This window comes from Cherax quadricarinatus, chromosome 71 (genome assembly GCF_038502225.1).
Source record: "Cherax quadricarinatus isolate ZL_2023a chromosome 71, ASM3850222v1, whole genome shotgun sequence".
In the NCBI taxonomy this organism is placed as follows: domain Eukaryota; kingdom Metazoa; phylum Arthropoda; class Malacostraca; order Decapoda; family Parastacidae; genus Cherax; species Cherax quadricarinatus.
The window spans coordinates 22,348,681-22,361,869 of NC_091362.1; the positions used below are offsets into that span (position 1 = coordinate 22,348,681).

General features: G+C 43.6%; 1 protein-coding gene across 5 annotated transcripts in view; it reads left to right on the forward strand.

Annotated features, from left to right (window-relative positions):
• The window catches only part of LOC128700381 (rhotekin-like), a 102,602-nt gene that overhangs the window by 15,815 nt on the left and 73,598 nt on the right, over positions 1-13,189 (forward strand). The window contains exon 1 of one of the 5 annotated variants that reach the window (XM_070100138.1): positions 848-918. The exons of 1 other annotated variant lie outside the window; for it this stretch is intronic. The gene's annotated coding sequence lies outside the window, so the exon portion shown is untranslated. Of the gene's footprint in view, positions 1-847; positions 919-13,189 lie in introns of those variants that run through there. 3 more of the 5 variants (XM_070100142.1, XM_070100139.1, XM_070100141.1) reach the window with 3 other exon arrangements.

Sequence of the window (13,189 nt, forward strand, 5' to 3'; positions counted from 1 at the left end):
CAGTGCGTCATCGAGGACTGTCTAACTTATTTCCATTGGGGTCCTTAATCTTGTCCCCCAGGATGCGACCCACACCAGTCGACTAACACCCAGGTACCTATTTGCTGCTAGGTGAACAGGACAACAGGTGTAAGGAAACGTGTCGAAATGTTTCCACCCGCCGGGAATCGAACCCGGGCCCTCCGTGTGTGAAGCGGGAGCTTTAGCCACCAGGCCACCGGGCCACCTTTATGGAGTGGGGCTATATCCGTTGTTTTTAGTTGACTGTGGAATCTCACCTGTGTCTATGCTCCTTCTCCATAGCATACTTAAGGCTTGTGAGAGGAGGTTCTTAATGAACACAGAGTTCCACGAGTCTGGGCCTGGGGATGAGTGCATGGGCATGTTGTCAATGACTTTCTCAAAGTCTAGTGGAGTTAGGGTTAGGTCAGAAATTTGGCATACATTGACAGGGTTTTGAGGCTCATGAAAAAATTATTTGGCTACTCTTATCTTTAAACTGATTAGTGGCTCCCTGAACACAGATTCATATTGAGATTTCAATATCTCACTCATTTCTTTGTTGTCATCTGTGTAGGATCCATCTTGTCTGAGCAAGGGCCTATACTAGATGTGGTTTTTGCCTTGTTTTTGGTATATGAAAAGGAATATGCCGATTTTCTTTGTTTCCCTAATTGGGGGGAGTTTTATTCAGAATACACTCTCCTGCTTCTCTCCTACCACTCGAGGGTTACTCTCCGGCCTCTACTACATGCTCCCTTATCCCACCCAAGGAACAACAATTTTAAGATAAAAACACTAGTTGGTAACTGTTGTGGGTAGGCAGGGAGGACGGGAGGGCGGCAGAGGCGTACAAGCGGGCGTCTTTAGTGTTGGTTCACGTGTGCTTCAGCGGGGAACTGTATGAGCTTCCTGTAGGTGCTGTACACCAGACACCAACCACTGTGTCCATACAACCACTCTCACTTCCATAACAACCTCCCTCGCGCCAGTTATTGTTTCACAGCCAGATGTGATTGAGAAGTGTGGCGGCTGCAGGGAAGAGGATCTTCAGGAAAGTTGGGCGTAACTGTTACATAGCAGAGTGATCACTGCTCAGCGTTACACACCAAGGCAGTGTGGTACCTCGAAGGTGTAGTACTATGGTCTGGGGAACTTACTGACGGACTATATCCACACTAGTCACCATTATGATACTAGGATGTGCTACCACTGTAGTACCATTGTGCGTTGTGAAGTAACTTGACGAACCGTATCCTCGCTGCTCACCATTATGGTACCAGGATGTGATATCACTGTAGTACTATTGTGTGTTGTGAAGTACTTGACGAACCGTGTCCTGGCTAGTGATAAGTGCGGTACACAAGTGTGGTACACATGACCCGTGTACCATCCACTGACCTGCCCCGGCCACCTTTTACACCCCATTAAAAAAAATCATTTCCCGGTGTTTCCTAAGAATCACTACCCAGTGTTTTCTAAGAATCACTACCCAGTGTTTCCTAAGAATCACTACCCAGTGTTTCCTAAGAATCACTACCCAGTGTTTCCTAAGAATCACTACCCAGTGTTTCCTAAGAATCACTACCCAGTGTTTCCTAAGAATCACTACCCAGTGTTTTCTAAGAATCACTACCCAGTGTTTCCTAAGAATCACTACCCAGTGTTTTCTAAGAATCACTACCCAGTGTTTCCTAAGAATCACTACCCAGTGTTTTCTAAGAATCACTACCCAGTGTTTCCTAAGAATCACTACCCAGTGTTTTCTAAGAATCACTACCCAGTGTTTCCTAAGAATCACTACCCAGTGTTTCCTAAGAATCACTACCCAGTGTTTCCTAAGAATCACTACCCAGTGTTTCCTAAGAATCACTACCCAGTGTTTCCTAAGAATCACTACCCAGTGTTTCCTAAGAATCACTACCCAGTGTTTCCTAAGAATCACTACCCAGTGTTTCCTAAGAATCACTACCCAGTGTTTCCTAAGAATCACTACTCAGTGTTTACTAAGAATCACTACCCAGTGTTTACTAAGAATCACTACCCAGTGTTTACTAAGAATCACTACCCAGTGTTTACTAAGAATCACTACCCAGTGTTTCCTAAGAATCACTACCCAGTGTTTCCTAAGAATCACATCACTACCCAGTGTTTCCTAAGAATCACATCACTACCTGGAGTTTACCTGGAGAGAGTTCCGGGGGTCAACGCCCCCGCGGCCCGGTCTGAGACCAGGCCTCCTGGTGGATCAGAGCCTGATCAACCAGGCTGTTGCTGCTGGCTGCACGCAAACCAACATACGAGCCACAGCCCGGCTGATCCGGAACTGACTTTAGGTGCTTGTCCAGTGCCAGCTTGAAGACTGCCAGGGGTCTGTTGGTAATCCCCCTTATGTGTGCTGGGAGGCAGTTGAACAGTCTCGGGCCCCTGACACTTATTGTATGGTCTCTTAACGTGCTAGTGACACCCCTGCTTTTCATTGGGGGGATGGTGCATCGTCTGCCAAGTCTTTTGCTTTCGTAGTGGGTGATTTTCGTGTGCAAGTTCGGTACTAGTCCCTCTAGGATTTTCCAGGTGTATATAATCATGTATCTCTCCCTCCTGCGTTCCAGGGAATACAGGTTTAGGAACCTCAAGCGCTCCCAATAATTGAGGTGTTTTATCTCCGTTATGCGCGCCGTGAAAGTTCTCTGTACATTTTCTAGGTCGGCAATTTCACCTGCCTTGAAAGGTGCTGTTAGTGTGCAGCAATATTCCAGCCTAGATAGAACAAGTGACCTGAAGAGTGTCATCATGGGCTTGGCCTCCCTAGTTTTGAAGGTTCTCATTATCCATCCTGTCATTTTTCTAGCAGATGCGATTGATACAATGTTATGGTCCTTGAAGGTGAGATCCTCCGACATGATCACTCCCAGGTCTTTGACGTTGGTGTTTCGCTCTATTTTGTGGCCAGAATTTGTTTTGTACTCTGATGAAGATTTAATTTCCTCATGTTTACCATATCTGAGTAATTGAAATTTCTCATCGTTGAACTTCATATTGTTTTCTGCAGCCCACTGAAAGATTTGGTTGATGTCTGCCTGGAGCTTTGCAGTGTCTGCAATGGAAGACACTGTCATGCAGATTCGGGTGTCATCTGCAAAGGAAGACACGGTGCTGTGGCTGACATCCTTGTCTATGTCGGATATAAGGATGAGGAACAAGATGGGAGCGAGTACTGTGCCTTGTGGAACAGAGCTTTTCACCGTAGCTGCCTCGGACTTTACTCTGTTGACGACTACTCTCTGTGTTCTGTTAGTGAGGAAATTATAGATCCATCGACCGACTTTTCCTGTTATTCCTTTAGCACGCATTTTGTGCGCTATTACGCCATGGTCACACTTGTCGAAGGCTTTTGCAAAGTCTGTATATATTACCCAGTGTTTCCTAAGAATCACTACCCAGTGTTTCCTAAGAATCACATCACTACCCAGTGTTTCCTAAGAATCACTACCCAGTGTTTCCTAAGAATCACTACCCAGTGTTTACTAAGAATCACTACCCAGTGTTTCCTAAGAATCACTACCCAGTGTTTCCTAAGAATCACTACCCAGTGTTTCCTAAGAATCACTACCCAGTGTTTACTAAGAATCACTACCCAGTGTTTACTAAGAATTAGGCTAGCAGCCGGAAGGTGCGCCCTGGGACCGTGTCGCTGGGCGATGACTTCCGGAAGCGACTACATGTAACCTACAGGTAGAGCGCACATTTTTGCACTGAGTTTTGCTCTCAGCGGAGCGAAACGTAGTGTATACGTTTAGGTTTGTATATAGTGTTATTTTGCCGGTATGTTGATGGAAATGCTAGTGTGGGATCAGTGTTTGTGTTGATGTCTCATGTTAGAAGTGATCAAGGTCTCAGGACCTGGTGTTGACTCACGTGTCTTTATAAACATCTGATGTTCTCAAGACAACCAACCATATGTTGTCAGGTTGTTGTGTGAGGTGATGTAAACAGATGTTAGTCGAGTCAAGTGACGTAGTTTGATTTGTTGTGGCTGAAGTATTATTGTCATACACTGAACTTTGTAATGTAAGTTACTACCACTTTCACTAAAGGTGATAAAGGCGGCTTATTGCATTATGCATTGAGATACACACTTGTGTATAAACACTATTTTACACTATCGTGAAATTATAAAATTAAAACAGTGTGGGATTCTGACCCTCGCCATATAATCTATATATGCTTGGAATGTTTATATTGAGTATATACATAGTGTATGCACCTCGGTGTATGTTCCTTGTGTGCGTTTGAGTCGTCCTTTGAGAAGGTTGAGAGTAGTGAAGAGTCGACCCTGTGAAGGTAAACTGTCGATAGCAAGGACAGGTTATCACGCACGGAAACCTCACCATGATTATTTGTTATTGTTATTATCTCTAAGAAGCAGTAAAAAAAAAGTGTGTGTGTATTTGTCAATTGGCACCGACGTGGAAAATCTTGTGTATTACTGAGATAACCAATTTAGTGTCGTGGAGATTCCACTGGTAGGACAACATTAGCTCTAGCTAAAGTCCAGGTGATGATGTGGGTTACATGGGCAAGTGTAAAAGCGCGGGAAGATAGACGTTGTATGCTCTGGTTGCCGTTTATTATGCACTCGCACATAGAGGTATGGAGGAATGTGAAGAAGATGTTATTAGGTACACATCTAGCCGCCGTCATACTGTTTGTTATATGGTCTATAGGTAGTTACGACATTATTGACAGTGAGACATACATGTAAGGTTATTAAGCTAAGCCAGGTAGTCCTGCTCTCACACACTGAGGTAGTCCTGCTCTCACACACTGAGGGAGTCCTGCTCTCACACACTGAGGTAGTCCTGCTCTCACACACTGAGGTAGTCCTGCTCTCACACACTGAGGTAGTCCTGCTCTCACACACTGAGGTAGTCCTGCTCTCACACACTGAGGGAGTCCTGCTCTCACACACTGAGGGAGTTCTGCTCTCACACACTGAGGGAGTTCTGCTCTCACACACTGAGGGAGTCCTGCTCTCACACACTGAGGGAGTCCTGCTCTCACACACTGAGGGAGTCCAGCTTACCCGAGACAGCATCAAACTCGCCACCGTCATCATTAGGGTTACCAAGAAGAAACTCGCAAAAACTAAAGTAACACCAGTGTGTGCACCATTCCCTGTGGGGGAATGTGAAAAAAAAGTTACATTAGAGAAGCATTCTTGGAAATACGTGTGAAAGATCACATAGATTTCGAAAAAGCCATTGACAACATGCCTATGCACTCAGCCCCGGGCCCAGACTCGTGGAACTCTGTTTTCATTAAGAACTGCAAGAAACCCCTCTCGCGTGCCCTAAGTACACTATGGAGGAGGAGCTTGGACATGGGTGAAATTCCACAGTCACTTAAAACAACGGATATAGCCCCACTCCATAAAGGTGGCAGCAAAGCATTAGCTAAGAACTATAGACCAATAGCTCTGACATCCCACATCATAAAAATCTTTGAAAGAGTGCTAAGAAGCAGGATTGCAAATCACCTGGATTCCCAAAATCTGCACAATCCAGGGCAACATGGGTTCAGGGCAGGTCGCTCCTGCCTCTCACAACTACTGGATCACTATGACATGGCCTTGGATGCACTGGAAGAAAATCAGAATGCAAATGTAATATACACAGACTTTGCAAAAGCATTTGACAAATGCGATCATGGCGTAATAGCCCATAAAATACGTGCTAAAGGAATAACTGGGAAAGTGGGGAGATGGATCTTCAACTTTCTAACAAATCGAACACAAAGAGTAGTGGTCAACAGAGTTAAATCGGAGGCTGCCATAGTGAAGAGCTCTGTTCCACAAGGCACAGTACTCGCCCCCATCTTATTCCTTATCCTCATATCAGACATAAACAGAGATATACACCACAGCACCGTATCATCCTTTGCGGATGATACTAGGATCTGCATGAGGCTGTCATCTGCTGAGGACGCGGTTAACCTCCAAGAAGATATAAACAAAGTTTTCCAGTGGGCAACGGTAAACAATATGATGTTCAATGAGGACAAATTCCAACTACTCCGTTATGGAAAACTGGAGGAGATAATAACTAGAACAGAGTATACTACTGACTCCGGCCATACAATAGAGCGGAAAAATAATGTAAGGGACCTGGGAGTAGTAATGTCTGAGGATCTCGCTTTCAAGGATCACAACAGTGCCACGATCGCACGTGCAAAGAAAATGATAGGATGGATAATGAGAACTTTCAAAACGAGAGATGCCAAGCCCATGATGATCCTTTTCAAATCACTTGTTCTCTCTAGGCTGGAATACTGCTGTACATTAACATCTCCATACAAAGCAGGTGAAATCGCAGATCTAGAGAGTGTACAGAGATCCTTTACTGCACGTATAAGTTCTGTCAAGCACCTTAACTACTGGGAACGCTTGGAAGCACTTGACTTGGAAGGAATGGTCCCAAATCTGCACACAGAAATCACTCCCTACGAAAGTAAAAGACTGGGCAGGCGATGCAAAATGCCGCCAATAAAAAGTAGGGGCGCCATTGGTACACTAAGAGAAAACACCATAAGTGTCCGGGGCCCAAAACTGTTCAACAGCCTCCCATCAAGCATTAGGGGAATTGCCAATAAACCCCTGGCTGCCTTCAAGAGAGAGCTGGACAGATACCTAAAGTCAATGCCGGATCAGCCGGGCTGTGGCTCGTACGTCGGACTGCGTGCGGCCAGCAGTAACAGCCTAGTTGATCAGGCCCTGATCCATCGGGAGGCCTGGTCGTGGACCGGGCCGCGGGGGCGTTGATCCCCGGAATAACCTCCAGGTATCCTCCAGGTATAGGCACTAACCTGTATGCAGCATGCCAACGCTACTAACCATGTTATGAAATGGAAGGATGTTGGTCTAGTTACCCCTGAACCAGACGCATGCAGATGCAAGTGTATGGAGTTAACACTTATATCTGTGTACAATACTTACAGAGAATAAAATCAGCTTAATTAACTCTCGGATTCTGGCACGAATCCTACTTTTATATACGTAGCACCGCCATCACTTGCTGCCGCCGCCGCCTCTCCCCTTGCTCCCAACATATACTCATTGTGTCCATCTGTTTATTTTGGTTTAATAAAGCCCCTGGTGGACTTAAGTCTCATTAAGTCGTATATGCGTGCATTCCTATAACTGATTACATTAATGTGGCGTTCTGTGGATGTGCCGGGGGGCGTCAACATTGCACTAGACCAGACTGATGCTCCCGGCGCCAGTAATGAAGGTCCACCGACACCGTCAATATTAGCGCAGCTACTTAATGACTTCCTAATGTTTGAGTTCCTTTTATCATCATCATCATCATCTTTATCATAAAGTTATGTCACTTTGTTCACTTGCAGTGGTGTGTGAATGTTTATACACTTGAAGTATATGGTTGTTCACTTGCAGTGGTGTGTGAATGCTTGTACACTTGTAGTATGTTCACTTGCAGTGGTGTGTGAATGTTTGTCCATGTTTGTAATTGCTAGTTATTGATTTGCGGAGTAGAGGTGATGGTTATTCACTGATGGTATGGATGGCTTGGTTCATCCCTTGGTGACGGGGGTCGTTACTTACCACTCATGGTAGTTCATCCAGTGGTGATAGCGGTGGGTTACACAGTGGTGGAGAGTGCACTAGTGGTGGTTGTGATGGATGAATGTTGCCTTTGCCCACATAAACAGCTCCATACTCTCTCACAATCATATATTACACACACACACACACACACACACACACACACACACACACACACACACAGGGGAGACATGATAACGACATACAAGATACTGCGGGGAATAGACAAGGTGGACAGAGATAGGATGTTCCAGAGAGGGGACACAGGGACAAGGGGTCACAGACGAGTCACAGGGACGTTAGGAAGTATTTCTTCAGTCATAGAGTTGTCAGCAAGTGGAATAGCCTAGCAAGTGAAGTAGTGGAGGCAGGAACCATACATAGTTTTAAGAAGAGGTATGACAAAGCTCAGGAAGCAGAGAGAGAGAGGATCCAGTAGCGATCAGTGAAGAGGCGGGGCCAGGAGCTGAGTCTCGACCCCTGCAACCACAATTAGGTGAGTACACACACACACACACACACACACACACACACACACACACACACTGTATATATGTAAACACGTGAGGCAATGGTATCTTCAACTCCAACCTTTGAGCATTTATTATGAAGGTCGCTGGGGTAGTCAGCTGTTCCTTTCAAGATTAAGCGGTCACTTGGTCGTGTCTCCAAGGTCACCCACAAAATGTCACTTGTTCCTTGAAGGTTACTCACTGTACTTTCAAGGCCACTTATTCATACGCACACAGGGATACCACGAACACACACGTTACTGGTACCGTGAATCCTCTCCCCGCTTTAGGCATCCTCTTCTCAGAAGTAGACGCCTAAAGTAGAAGAATATTACAGGTTTAAGACCTGTTACCTCTAGTATCTTTTGGGGATCACTGCCCCCAAACCTGGTCTCCTGGCTGCTAGCCTGATCGATCAGGCTGTTGGTACCTTCCGCCAGAACTACAAGAAATTAATCTAAACTAGTTTGCCTGTCCTAAGTGTTGTATACACGTCGTTACTCCACAGTGTATCATGTATACAAGTGTGGCTCTTGGCAGGCTTGTAAGTGCACCAGCAAGTTAGTAAGTTTATTTAGGCACAGGTACACAAAACACAATTATCATAGAGTAAATTGTGATAAATGATTTAGAAAACTGACAAATTGAAGACTGAGACACTTGTGCAACATTTGGGAATCTTTGAGGAAACGTTTCGCCAGCAAGTAGCTTCATCAGTCCAATACAAAGAAGAACGGTGGAAAAAGAGGAGGTTGAGGTAATAAGTCCCTCAGTCTCATCTGAATCGATGTGTTCAGTCCATCAGTCTTGATAAACTAAACTCATCGATTCAAGAAATGAGTCAGACGAAGTGACGTATTTCCATTAGGATCCTTGTATTTCAGTTACACTACATTAAACCTACTGACCAATGCTAGGCTAATCTTACTTTCGCCCAGTTTTATTCATATATTTAACTATTTTTAAAACCACTTACTATTGACTCCTGGTGAGGAAGGTCGTTGAGTTAAGGTCAGTGTGTAGAGGTTTTCAAGTCTCTATGATAAGAACCACTGGCATAAATATAGTCATTGTGGCTGTTAACCTTTGGAATATTCAAGTTGCAACACAATGGTGTTGGATACTACAGGAAGTGCTTCGTCTAAGTGGAGTTAGGATGTGTGTGGGTGACGGTAGGTTACTGGCGGAACAACCCGGAACTGTCAGGATAAATGTCTTGAATGATTTATTACTATCACACAGTGTCATATTAGTTATTCCTTCGAGAACTCGTTTTAAATAAAATACCGGTATAATAAAAATAGTCACAGTATCGTGGCTGGAACAGTTCACAGAAACTCCGCACCTCGCGGAGGATCTTAGGCGTCCTCTCCAAGTTTTTGGTGAAAAAGTACCAGTATTACTTATATATAATATATATATATAATATATATATATATATATATATATATATATATATATATATATATATATATATATATATATATATATATATATATATATATATATATATATATATATATATATATATATATATATATATATATATATATTATGTCGTGCCGAATATGCAAAACTGGTCAATTAGCAAGAACTCATTTAAAATTAAGACCTTTCTAAAATTTTCTGTTATACGTTTAAAGATATATATTTTTCATTAATGTTGATGTAAAAATTTATAATTTTGCACCAAAAGGAACTTAGAAAACTTATCTAACCTTATTATAACAAGCGCAATTTATTTTAGCCTAACCCAACTAAATATATTTTAGATTTGTTTACAATAGTTTAATACTAAACAAACACAATGAAATATGTTTTTTTCGATAGGTTCAGAATGATTTTGGCGAAATTATTGCATACACAAATTTTCACTTGTCCTATATGGCAAGACGAGCGTTGCTATTTAAGCCATGATCGCAAGTTCTGCCTATTCGGCACGACATATATATATATATATATATATATATATATATATATATATATATATATATATATATATATATATATATATATATATATATTGTGTGTGTGCGCGCGCAAACAATTGCAGACCGGCGATCTTAACTATGCAGGACGCAACCTAACCTAACCTAACCTTGCTTGCTCCCTGTTGGTGAGAAGTGAATGGATGGGCTGTAGAGGAAAGCGTCCATGGGGAGGTGGTTGTTGTGAATCTTGTGTGCGCGTGAGGATGATGTATTGTGTGGTGTGTTTGGCATGGTGTGGGCGCGTGTGATGGTGGTAACGTGTAGTGTGGGCGCGTCACGGGCGGGCAGAGCGTGCCCACGCCAGAACATTGTCACCCTTCGCCTAGCTTGTATACACATGGGGTAAGTTACAAGGACAACTGGTCACTGCCTTTTATGTCTCTCATTGTGTCTCTACATCCTACATATGTCTAAATCAGTCTTTACAGACGTGCGCCTACACGCATTTTTTTTCTTTGGCCGTCATTCATATTTCTTTCCACTGTGTTTCCTCACCTTTTAACATAAAAAATAAAAACAACAAAACTTTTGTTGAAATAATACGCAAATATCTTGAGTTGGGGAGGAAACTTTACGTTTGGGTCCGTCTTGGACCATTAAATGTTGGGTTACTTGTTGTACGTGTATACAGTACCCACAAGATGAAGAATTAGACGTGTGTAACATCTGGGTATCTTTATTGTAGATGTTTCGCCATCCAGTGGCTTTATCAATACAAATTCTAGGACATAATTTGAAGACAGAACTACTGTCTTCAAATCATGTCCTAGAATTTGTACTGATAAAGGTACTGGAGGGCGAAACGTCTCCAGTAAAGATACCCAGATGATGCACATGTGTCTTAATTTCATCTTGTCGGTGTTGTATACCATTCTTGTACAATAGTTTATTGATTTCATTATGAGTATTTAGGCAGTGCAATCGTGGCTTCAGGTTTTTCCTCACAAGGGTTATTCTCTCTACATTTGGTATGATCAAGTGGTCTATTATTAGATTTACAAATGTCCAGAGTTATTTGCATTCTCAAGGATTAGGTTTCTTTTTAATTTTCTACATTGGACTACATCTGTTGCTGCTTCTACCGTAGCATACATTTATTTGCATTCTTAACTAGTACGGTATCGTCTTAATACATTACTAGGCTGGATTGTACAGGGTTTGGTGATCTACTCACCTATGTGCAAGAAAGACACATGTACATTTCAGGATATTAGAGCTCCTGGAGGGCGAAACGTTGCCACAGTAAAATGTCACATTAGTTGCACTTGTGTCGTTTTACTTAACAGCCCAAGAAACTGTGTTTTCCACATCTTGTCGGTATCACCATAAGATATTTAGAGAGAGAGAGAGAGAGAGATAAACATGTACAGTTAGAGGAAACGTATCACCATGAATGTCATCATCAGTTCTGGGACTGAAGAAGCTACTTGTAGCAAACATTTCCTTTAATAAATGCCTTAACTGTACGTACGTGTCTTCTTTCACGTTACTAAGTTAGTGATGTAACGATTTAGAAAACCCACAAGTTGAATGAGACACTTGGGTAACATTTGGAAATCTCTATTGAGGAAACGTTTCGCCATCCAGTGCCTTCCTCAGTCCAATACGGAGAAACGTGGTAAAAGATGAAGAACAAATTTACATTATTTCCTCCAACAAGGTCATACGAACATAAAGAAGGAATACTTCAGCAGGCCTATTGGCCCATACCAGACAGGTCTATCTCGAGCTCAAACCCACTAACAAAAATATCTAGCCAATGCTACCCAAGTTTTGATAACCCTGTTAACTGATCCTTATGGCACACCACCAGTGACTTGTTCATATAATGCAACATTTAGATCATTTAACACATCTCGGTGGTTAAGGTGGGAGGAAGATACAAAATGGAATCACAGTTTCCACTACTAATCTAGGCTGAGGGACTGCTTACCTCAAAGTCCTGTTCTTTACCATTCTTCTTTGTATAGGACTGATGAGTAAAGTAAAAGGACACAAGTGCAACTAATGTGACATTTATTGTGGCAACGTTTCGCTCTCCAGGAGCTTTGTCAAAGCTTCTGGTGAGTGAAACGTTGCCACAATAAAATGTCACATTAGTTGCACTTGTGTAGTTTTACTTTACAGTTTATTTTTAAAGCTATTCATTCCCCCCTCCACGGTGTTGTCTGTGATAACTTGGCAGGTGGAAGGTTGAGGATGGTAGTGACAGTCTTCCACTGCTACATCTCCCCACTTCTTCCACTGGCTTCAGTATAAATGTTTCTCCTTGTGCATCTATGTGGAGGCGAAACGTCTGAGTTAAGATATACAGATGTTCTACATACCTCATTCATCAGCAGTGATGACGTTTGTTGTGACGTTAGTGGTGACGTGTTAGGGATGTGGTGAGGTAAGAGATAGATGAAGATCATGAGTGACTCCTTTCCTGGGTGTGTTTCTCTCTCTCTCTCTCTCTCTCTCTCTCTCTCTCTCTCTCTCTCTCTCTCTCTCTCTCTCTCTCTCTCTCTCTCTCTCTCTCTCTCTCTCTCTCTCTCTCTCTCCCTCTCTCTCTCTCCCTCTCTCTCTCTCCCTCTCTCTCTCCCTCTCTCTCTCTCTCTCTCTCTCTCTCTCTCTCTCTCTCTCTCTCTCTCTCCCTCTCTCTCTCCCTCTCTCTCTCCCTCTCTCTCTCTCTCTCTCTCTCTCTCTCTCTCTCTCCCTCTCTCTCTCTCTCTCTCTCTCTCTCTCTCTCTCTCTCCCTCCCTCTCTCCCTCCCTCTCTCCCTCCCTCTCTCCCTCCCTCTGTCCCTCCCTCTCACCCTCCCACTCTCCCTCCCTCTCTTCCTCCCTCTCTCCCTCCCTCTCTCCCTCCCTCTCTCCCTCCCCTCTCTCCCTCCTCCCTCTCCTCCCTCCCTCTCTCCCCTCTCTCCCTCCCTCCTCTCTCTCTCCTCTCCCTCTCCTCCCTCTCTCTCTCCTCTCTCTCCTCCCTCTCTCTCTCTCCCCTCTCTCCCGTCCTCTCTCTCCCCCTCTCTGACACCCACTTATACCCACTCACTACACCTACACACTACTCTCCCTCCCCAC